Source organism: Grammomys surdaster, unplaced genomic scaffold (genome assembly GCF_004785775.1).
Source record: "Grammomys surdaster isolate TR1022 unplaced genomic scaffold, NIH_TR_1.0 278, whole genome shotgun sequence".
Lineage (NCBI taxonomy): Eukaryota > Metazoa > Chordata > Mammalia > Rodentia > Muridae > Grammomys > Grammomys surdaster.
The window spans coordinates 10,876,109-10,884,220 of NW_021604719.1; positions in this window are offsets into that span (position 1 = coordinate 10,876,109).

Consider the following 8,112-nt stretch of genomic DNA (forward strand, 5'->3'; position numbering starts at 1 on the left):
TCTCTCTCTCTCTCTCTCTCTCTCTCTCTCTCTCTCTCTCTCTCTCTCTCAGATATAGCAAAGTCGTTTTATGGAGATAATTATATTTGAGGAACAATGATGTCGGCACAGCTTTGTCATCAAAAGTTTTCTTCAATTATCATGTTAGCAGCATTGCGTTTTATTTTCCATGAGTACATTACAATCTGTAGGAACTGCAATTTGAACCTAATAACTTTAAATGTTTAATGTATTTATGCTTATTAAAGTAAGTTCGCTCTGGACCAACTTAAACACAACCATGCAGCCACCTGCATCAACTAAAGTAAAACTGGAGAATTTGTCATGTATGTGTGCAAATGAGTGAGCAGGAAAGAGGCAGAGGCAGACATGAACACGGAGAGACAAAGATGCAGTGTCCATGTTACCTACGCCATTTGGTGTAGCATAGTAATTTGGATACACAGTGTATGAGTTTACTAAAGCTACTGTAACCACATACCTCACCACCGGCAGCTTGTACAGCAGAGGCTAAAAATCCAAGATGAGCATACTGGTGTGTTTGGATTCTCCAGTGCCATCCTCTTGAGATAGTGAAAAGAAATGGAGGGTCCACAAGCTCCATTGTAGGGAGCAGTGTTGGAGGGGTGATGATTTAATATGAGACTACAGATGCTAAGGGCCAGAGAGTGTTCCTTCATTTCCCTTCATTCGTCAATGTTGGTTTTCTTGTTGACTGGAGAAAGATGGAGTGGCAGTGTCTGTTTGATTTATACTTCCCTGATGAGTAAGGATGTTAGTTATCTTTGCATGTATTGATCGGCCATCTGTACCTCTTCTTTTGAGAACTATCTGTTTAATTCATTTGCCACTTATTGCTTGGATGCTTTCCTTTGTATAGCATCAATTTCCAATATGTAGGGATTATTTCTGGAGTCTTAGTTGTATTTTATTGGTTACATATTTCTGTATAGCATAGCATTGTCTTGATTACTGTAGCTTTATGTTAAGCCGTGACATAAATTCTCCAAATCCAAATGTCCTTTTCAGATTTTTTAGTATTATCCTAAATCTTTTGCATTTGTATGTAAACTTTAGAATTGCTAGGATTCATATTGTAAAAAATATAGATACTTTATTTTTAGATTACATTACACTTGTTGATCAATTTGGGAAAGTTATTTTTAGTCATTTTGTTTTAAAGTTGTCTTTCTATTTATAATTTTGTATCCTCTAGCAATGGGGCTACGTTCTGAGAAATGTGTTATAAATGACCATAAAGTACACTTATAAAAGACAGTTATGATTTGCCAGACCATATAATCTTGTAGTACAGTTATGCATATTTGGTCAGTTGCTCACTAAAACATCATAATTTGGTTCATGACTTGATTTAGCTGTTCCTTAAGAATACATGCTGACATTTTACATTTTCCAATATGCACATTTTATACATACATTCCTAGAATCTCATGTTTTTAGTGTCATACAAAATGGTGGGCTTCATGATGGCAGTTTTATACAAATATAATGGTACACTGCTCATATTCAAGCACCCATTAACCAACTTTCCTTGTTTTCTCTGCCCTCCCTTCACTAGATAGCATACTAGTTTTCTTCCTTTATCAAGATAGTTCCCTTATGCTTTTATGACATGTATAATATATACAAAATGAAACATAGGAATTTCTAGATTCTGCAAAGAAGAGAAAATGTGATATTTATTACTCTTATTTATTCTTCCTTTGGACACATTCTCCTTCACAAAACCCCCTTCTACCTTCATGTCTCATAATCATGTTTGTGTGTGGTGGGGGGCACTTAACTTAAAAGCATGAGGACCTAACTTGATACCAGAACCCACTTTACCCACTTTTATAAAGATAGATTCTTCTCCCATACGATATAATCTGATTACAGTTTCCCCTCTCTCTTCTCCTCCACATTCCTCCTATCTCCTTTCCTATCAAGATCTATCTAGCTCTCATTAGAAGAGAACAGGCTTCTAAAAGATAACAACAAAACATGCCAAAATAAAATATAATAAGATAAAAAGCAAAACAAAACAAAACGACCTATATTGAAGCTGTACCAGCCAAACCTACAAAAAAATAAAAGACCCCCAAGAGGAGGCTCAAGAATCAGAGACCCTGGTATTCATCCATTCAGGAGTCCTGTAAAAGTACTACACTAAAAGCTATAGTATTGACTGGGGATTTGGTGCAGACTTGTGTAGGCCTGGTGATTGCTGCCTCTGTCTCTGTGAGTTCACATGAGCTCTGCTAAGTTGTTTTAGAGGGCCTTGTTTCTCCTGGTGTTCTCCATCCTAAGTCTTCTTAACTTCTGCTTCCTCTTCCACAGGCTTCCCTGAGCTCTGCGCATATGTGTCGTATCGGGGGCAGGGATTGATGGAGGGAGACATTTCACTTAGAGCAGTGACTTAATGTCATGAAGCTGTAACCCCAGCACTGGGAAACGGAGATGGGATCACACTGGCCGGCAGCCCTAGCCTATTTGACAACTTCCAGGACAGTGAAACACATCGTCTTAAAAATCTGAGCAGACGGGGCTAGAAAGATGCTTAACATCATTTGCTGTTCTTCCAGAGGACCAGAATCTGATTCCTAGCATCTGGTCAGGTGGCTCACAAAAGCCTTCAACTCTAGCTCCAGAGGGCCCTCTTCTGGTCCCTGTAGGCATCCTTACACATGTGGTACACATACATACAGAGGTGTACACATATACATGTATTGCAAACAATTAAATCTTTTAGAAAAGTGGTTTCAGGAAAGATTATAAGAGCAGAAGGGATGGAGGACACCAAGAAATCAAGGCCTTCTAGACACAATGGGACTGATGCACATATGAACCCACAGAGACTGTGGCAGCAGGCACAAGATTTGTACATGTTTAAGCCAGATAGCATCCTAATGCTGAGAAAAATGGACACAACCCCCATGCCTAACTCAGAAGCTATTTTTTACTAATAACTTCTTATAGAGGAATAGTTATGGAGTCTCATTGATTATACAAGCCGTGGCTAGTGACCAGCAATAGATGGCCAACACAAAAAATGAACTCAAAGATATTTTGGGAGATTTTATTTATTTATTTTATCTCATAATGCTTTATCTGTCCCCATCTCCCCTACTTGCAGGTCTTTTTCACTTGCTTATATGTTATGGTTCCCAGTTTTGTGGGGGCTTTTTTGGGGGGGAGAGGATTTCTGTGTATATGAAAGTGTGTCTTTCTGCAACTGTGTATATTTCTTGTTCTTTGACTCTCTCCCCCATCATTTGTTTGTTCTTATAGTAGTCAGACTTGTTTGTTTTTATCTTACTTTATTAGCATTATTTTTAGATGCTTTTTTTAAAATGAGAAAGAGCAAGAAAAGGTATGGATTTGGGAGGTAGAAGAGTGGGGAGGCTCTGGGAGGACTCAGGGGAGAGGAGACTATAATCAGAATATATTGTATGAAAAAAATCTATTTAAAAAAGTAGTTAGCAGTTGAGGTAACGACACCCAAGGGTGTCTGCTCACTGGCCACTATCGCTATGTTTAGACTCACCTAGTTATCTTTGCTTTTCACTGCTGCTCATTCTGCGAGATTAGGGGTCTCAGTAGTACAAATCTAGCACTTCAGGCCTCAAGAATTTGTGATGAACCAGTGCTCTTAAGGCTACTTTGGGAGGCTGAAGAAGCTGGGTCAGCAAACAATGATGGCCACATCATCACCATCACCATCACCATCACCATCACCATCATCATCATCAAGCTGAGTCAGCAAATGGTAATTCCTCCTCCTCCTCCTCCTCCTCCTCCTCCTCCTGCTGCTGCTGCTGCTGCTTCTGTACTCCCTGGTAAGAAATGAGGACAATCAAGAGAAAAGGCTATAGATTTTCCCTAGTTGCCTTATTGTGACTGGGCCATTGTTCTAAGGTGCTACCCAGTGTTGGGGAGAGCCACGCCCCTCAGTTAATCCTTTCAGGAAATACAGTTACCCACATGACCAGAGGCATCTCTCTTAGGAGATGACAGAGACAATGAAGGTGACAATCAAGATCAGCCATTACATAAACTACTAGTTCATTGTCAAAAATTGATGTCTCAGAATATCTGAATTTAATATCTGAAACATATTCCAGCTCTCATCTAAATGTTTGTGTAATTTAAGTTGGTTCTCATTTTAACCACTTATCTTAAACTTTTAAAATATGGTTAAAAATGTTTGCTTTTGAAAGCATTTTCATACGTGAAAAATTGGTGAAAAATCAAATATTTAATAATAATGAATGATTAAATACATTGTAATTCTTTTCTGTGTTGAAATATTTAGCAATGAAGAAAACGAATCATACCACCGAGGCCTACATAATACAGCTGGAAAGTGTTTAGACTCCATTCTTTCTGGAAATATTTATTGAACATTCATTCAATCCCAAATATTGTAGTGCCAGGGGCTGACTGTGATTAAATCAGATAGTGTGGGTCCTGCCTGAAAAGAATTTAGAATCTCAAGGAACAGCAAGTAAGTCAATAAACATGACTGCAAACTTTGATGGAATATGAAGACTATGAGAAGCAGGCAGATAACTGATACCTAATGGTCCAAAAAGCTCATGATGATGATGGCTCAAATAAAGTGAAGTCAGTAAAGTGATTCAGGGTGACAATGAGGGGCAGGGAGAGCTGTTCGGTCAAGGGTGACGGCATGTGCGAACAGTCTAGAAAGAACTAGACTAGAGCTTCACACTGCTGTTAAGTCCGTGGAAGATCACAGCACTGAAGCAACTTCACTGGACTGGGGATTGGATTCATGGCATGAATGGTTTTGCAGGGCTTTGGTTGGAAGTCATTGCGATTTGTTTTCTATTGTCCATACTTTTCATGCAAATGCCTTAAAAGATATTTGAGAGTAGTGTGGCTCACGAGAGTACCAAAGCGATGTCTTTTTTGAGGAGAAAAATCCACAGAAAACAGGCATAGCAATTATAGAATGGACCCTGAAATATCTAGTAGTCCAGGTAAGAAAGAAACATGAGTTCTAGAAACTGAGTCTGTTTCTACATGCCAGTCATATCATAATTTGAATCTAGATCCTTCACAGGTTCAGGGTTGCAACACTTGCTCTCCAGGTAGTGGTATATTTGGGGAGGCAATGTGATCTTAAGAAGTGGGGCCTTACTGGGTGGGGCAGGCCTTTGGAGATGCTATGTAAATTTTGGTTTCTGCTCTTCTGTGTACAATATGGTCCATCCTGATGTGAGCAGCCTCTGCCACATATCCCTGTTGCCACACACTGAACTGCTCTGCCACAGCTTACCCACCATGAATGACTGAGCCTTTCAAACCATGTGTTCAACACAGTCTTTGCTCTCCAGTTGTTTCTGTTCATAGCCACACTAGAGTAGTTAGTACAGCTGGACATCTAAGATATATTTTGGGTTAGGTAGGGATTTCTGATCATTTTAATGGGCAAGGAATGAGAGTGAAAAAGGAATAATATTCATATTGAGGCTTAACAAAAAAGTGTGTGTGTGTGTGTGTGTGTGTGTGTGTGTGTGATGCTAACTTTAGAGGGGAAAGAAGAGAGAAGGGCTCTCTATTTAGATCAAGTCTTTTGGTTAGACATTTTCATCTTTGTTTCCCAATGGGGTTGCCAGGGAGGAAGTTGGATTTGAAGCTGGTGGGGAGGTCTATGCTGAGACTAATTTAGGAAGCTGTCAGAACATTCCTGTAAGTGGTAAAAGCAAAGCATAATGAACTATATGTTCTGGGATCTTAATTACAGGGAAGGCATATGGGACTACATGCAAAATACAATGCTACCGGCAGTTGTCTCTTGAGGATGGATGCGATTATGACTGGGCATATTTATTTGTGACCTTAAATATTTACTGAACATAAAAACAAATATCACATTTTAAAGGTAACATCTTGGGGCTGAGGATGCTTAACAAGCTTAGGCTCTACATTCTTTCTCTGCTGTACCCCTCACCCAATGCATGCGCACACGTGAACACACACACACACACACACCACCCAGCTTAAGTAACTAAAAAAATATTCAGAGATAGTATAGGCACTGAGAGTCTGAGGAAAGTTATTTACTTAGATTCTTTAAGTAAGTTCTTTAAATAATTATTTTATTTCTATCATTCCAAGTATTATTATACTTTAATATAGAAAAGTGGAGCTGGGCATATGACAGTGCTAGTGTTTGCCTGACATGTACACATCCTGTGTGTGTGTGTTGTGTGTTGTGTGTTGTGTGTTGTGTGTTGTGTGTGTGTTTTGTATGTGTGTGTCTGTGATTTAGGAAGACTGTAGGGATTGAGAGATACCTCAGAGAGTAATAGCACTTGCTATGAAGTTATGAGGACCTGAGTTCAGATGTGTAGAATGCACATAAAATCTTGGGTGTGGCCATGGCCATGTGCACCTCTAATCCCTGCACTAGGGGACTGAGGATGTGGGTGGGGATGGAGATGGAGGGAGGAAGAGTACTGAAACGTCTACCCATCAACCCAGCCAATGTGCGGTAAACTGCAGGTTTAGTGAGAGACCTTGTCTCAAGGAAATAAGGCAGAGAACTAACCTGACCAACAGCCTACACACAATATGTACACATGCACACACACACACGCACACGCACACGCACACGCACACGCACACGCACACGCACACGCACACGCACACGCACACGCACGCACATAACCCCCTTTGATCTCTTCTTAAGGTCTGTCAAGTTTTCTTTAGTTATACTATTACTTTTTATTCCTCCCTGAGTATCCACATCAGATTTTCCTTTTCTTTTTTGCTGAACAGGACACCACCCTCTAAATCTCTTACTCCTATTCACTATGGAAGTTACTTCTTAAAATTTGAAATAGAATTTTTATATCTTTACAGTCTTTCCTTATCACGGCTGATTTCTTTCTTATCACTGTTACTTTTAGAGAATGAATCAAATTAGGAAGAGGAACCCTTCTGAGTCAAGACCCTCCTCCCAAGAGCTGTCCTCCAACCCCCGCTTCTGTGTTTGTTCCTATAGCAGGGACTGCATCCTCCTCCTTCCTGGCTGTCAAGCCTGCTTTTATCTCTTGCTTTTTCTTCTGAAGGAAGCCCCTAGCACTCTACTGCTAGGTGATACTTTGCTCCAGTGGGAGATCAGTTTTCATTTTCTCAGTTGCAGGGTGGTCATAAGTTCACCTGACTGATTGTTGGAGTGATGTTTTTGTTTTTATTCACGGTGTAAAGCTCATCTCTGAATTATACAAATGCTGATTTCTGAACCTACGGAAATCTGATTACAGGCCGGACATTGGTAATGTGAAGCTTATCCTGCTTTAGTAGTTTGTATTCTCACTCTCACCTTCTGATTGGTCAAATAAAGAGCTAAATGGCCAGTAGCCGGGCTGGAGAGTTAAGGCAGGACTTCCAGGCTAAATGAGAGGGTCTCAGATGGGAACTGGAGGCTGGTAGATTAGCCAGGCTGGGAGACCTGGAGGAAGAAGCAGGCCAGGAACTAAGAAGGAGAGGTAACTAATGAGCCACGAGGCAGAACTTAGATTAGGATAGAATAAATGGGCTAATAACATATGAGCTAGTTGGGAACAAGCCTAGTTATAAGGCCTAGGCATTTATAATAAATATGAGTTTCTGTGTAGTTCCTTGGGAGCTGGTGGTCCTAAAGAAAAATCCAATAACAACTGATGAGGTACAGCATTCTTGGGAGGATTTGGCATTAGTTCATGCCACCTGTATTAGGTACTTTTCCTGTTGCTGTGATAAAATCCCCTTGACACATAAATGCAGATTCCTCACCTCACCAAACAAGCTTTTTTTTGCAGTAGAAAAAAAAAACTATAAAAAGCCACAACTAGTAAACAGAACAATTGAGTACGTGGAGTCCAGCCCCAAGTGATACATCTCCAAAACAACTCCTGAAGAGGCTCAGGAAATGAGCAGAAATGGGGATGGAAGATCCTCAGAGCATGAGGGAGTTGGCTGTGAGATTGTGCCTTCTAGTTATGACAGGGACACTATACAGATGGAGTCTCAACAACATGACTGCCTAAACAAGACCAGAAACGTTTCAACAAGAGTTGACATCCTGACATACATGGGGTT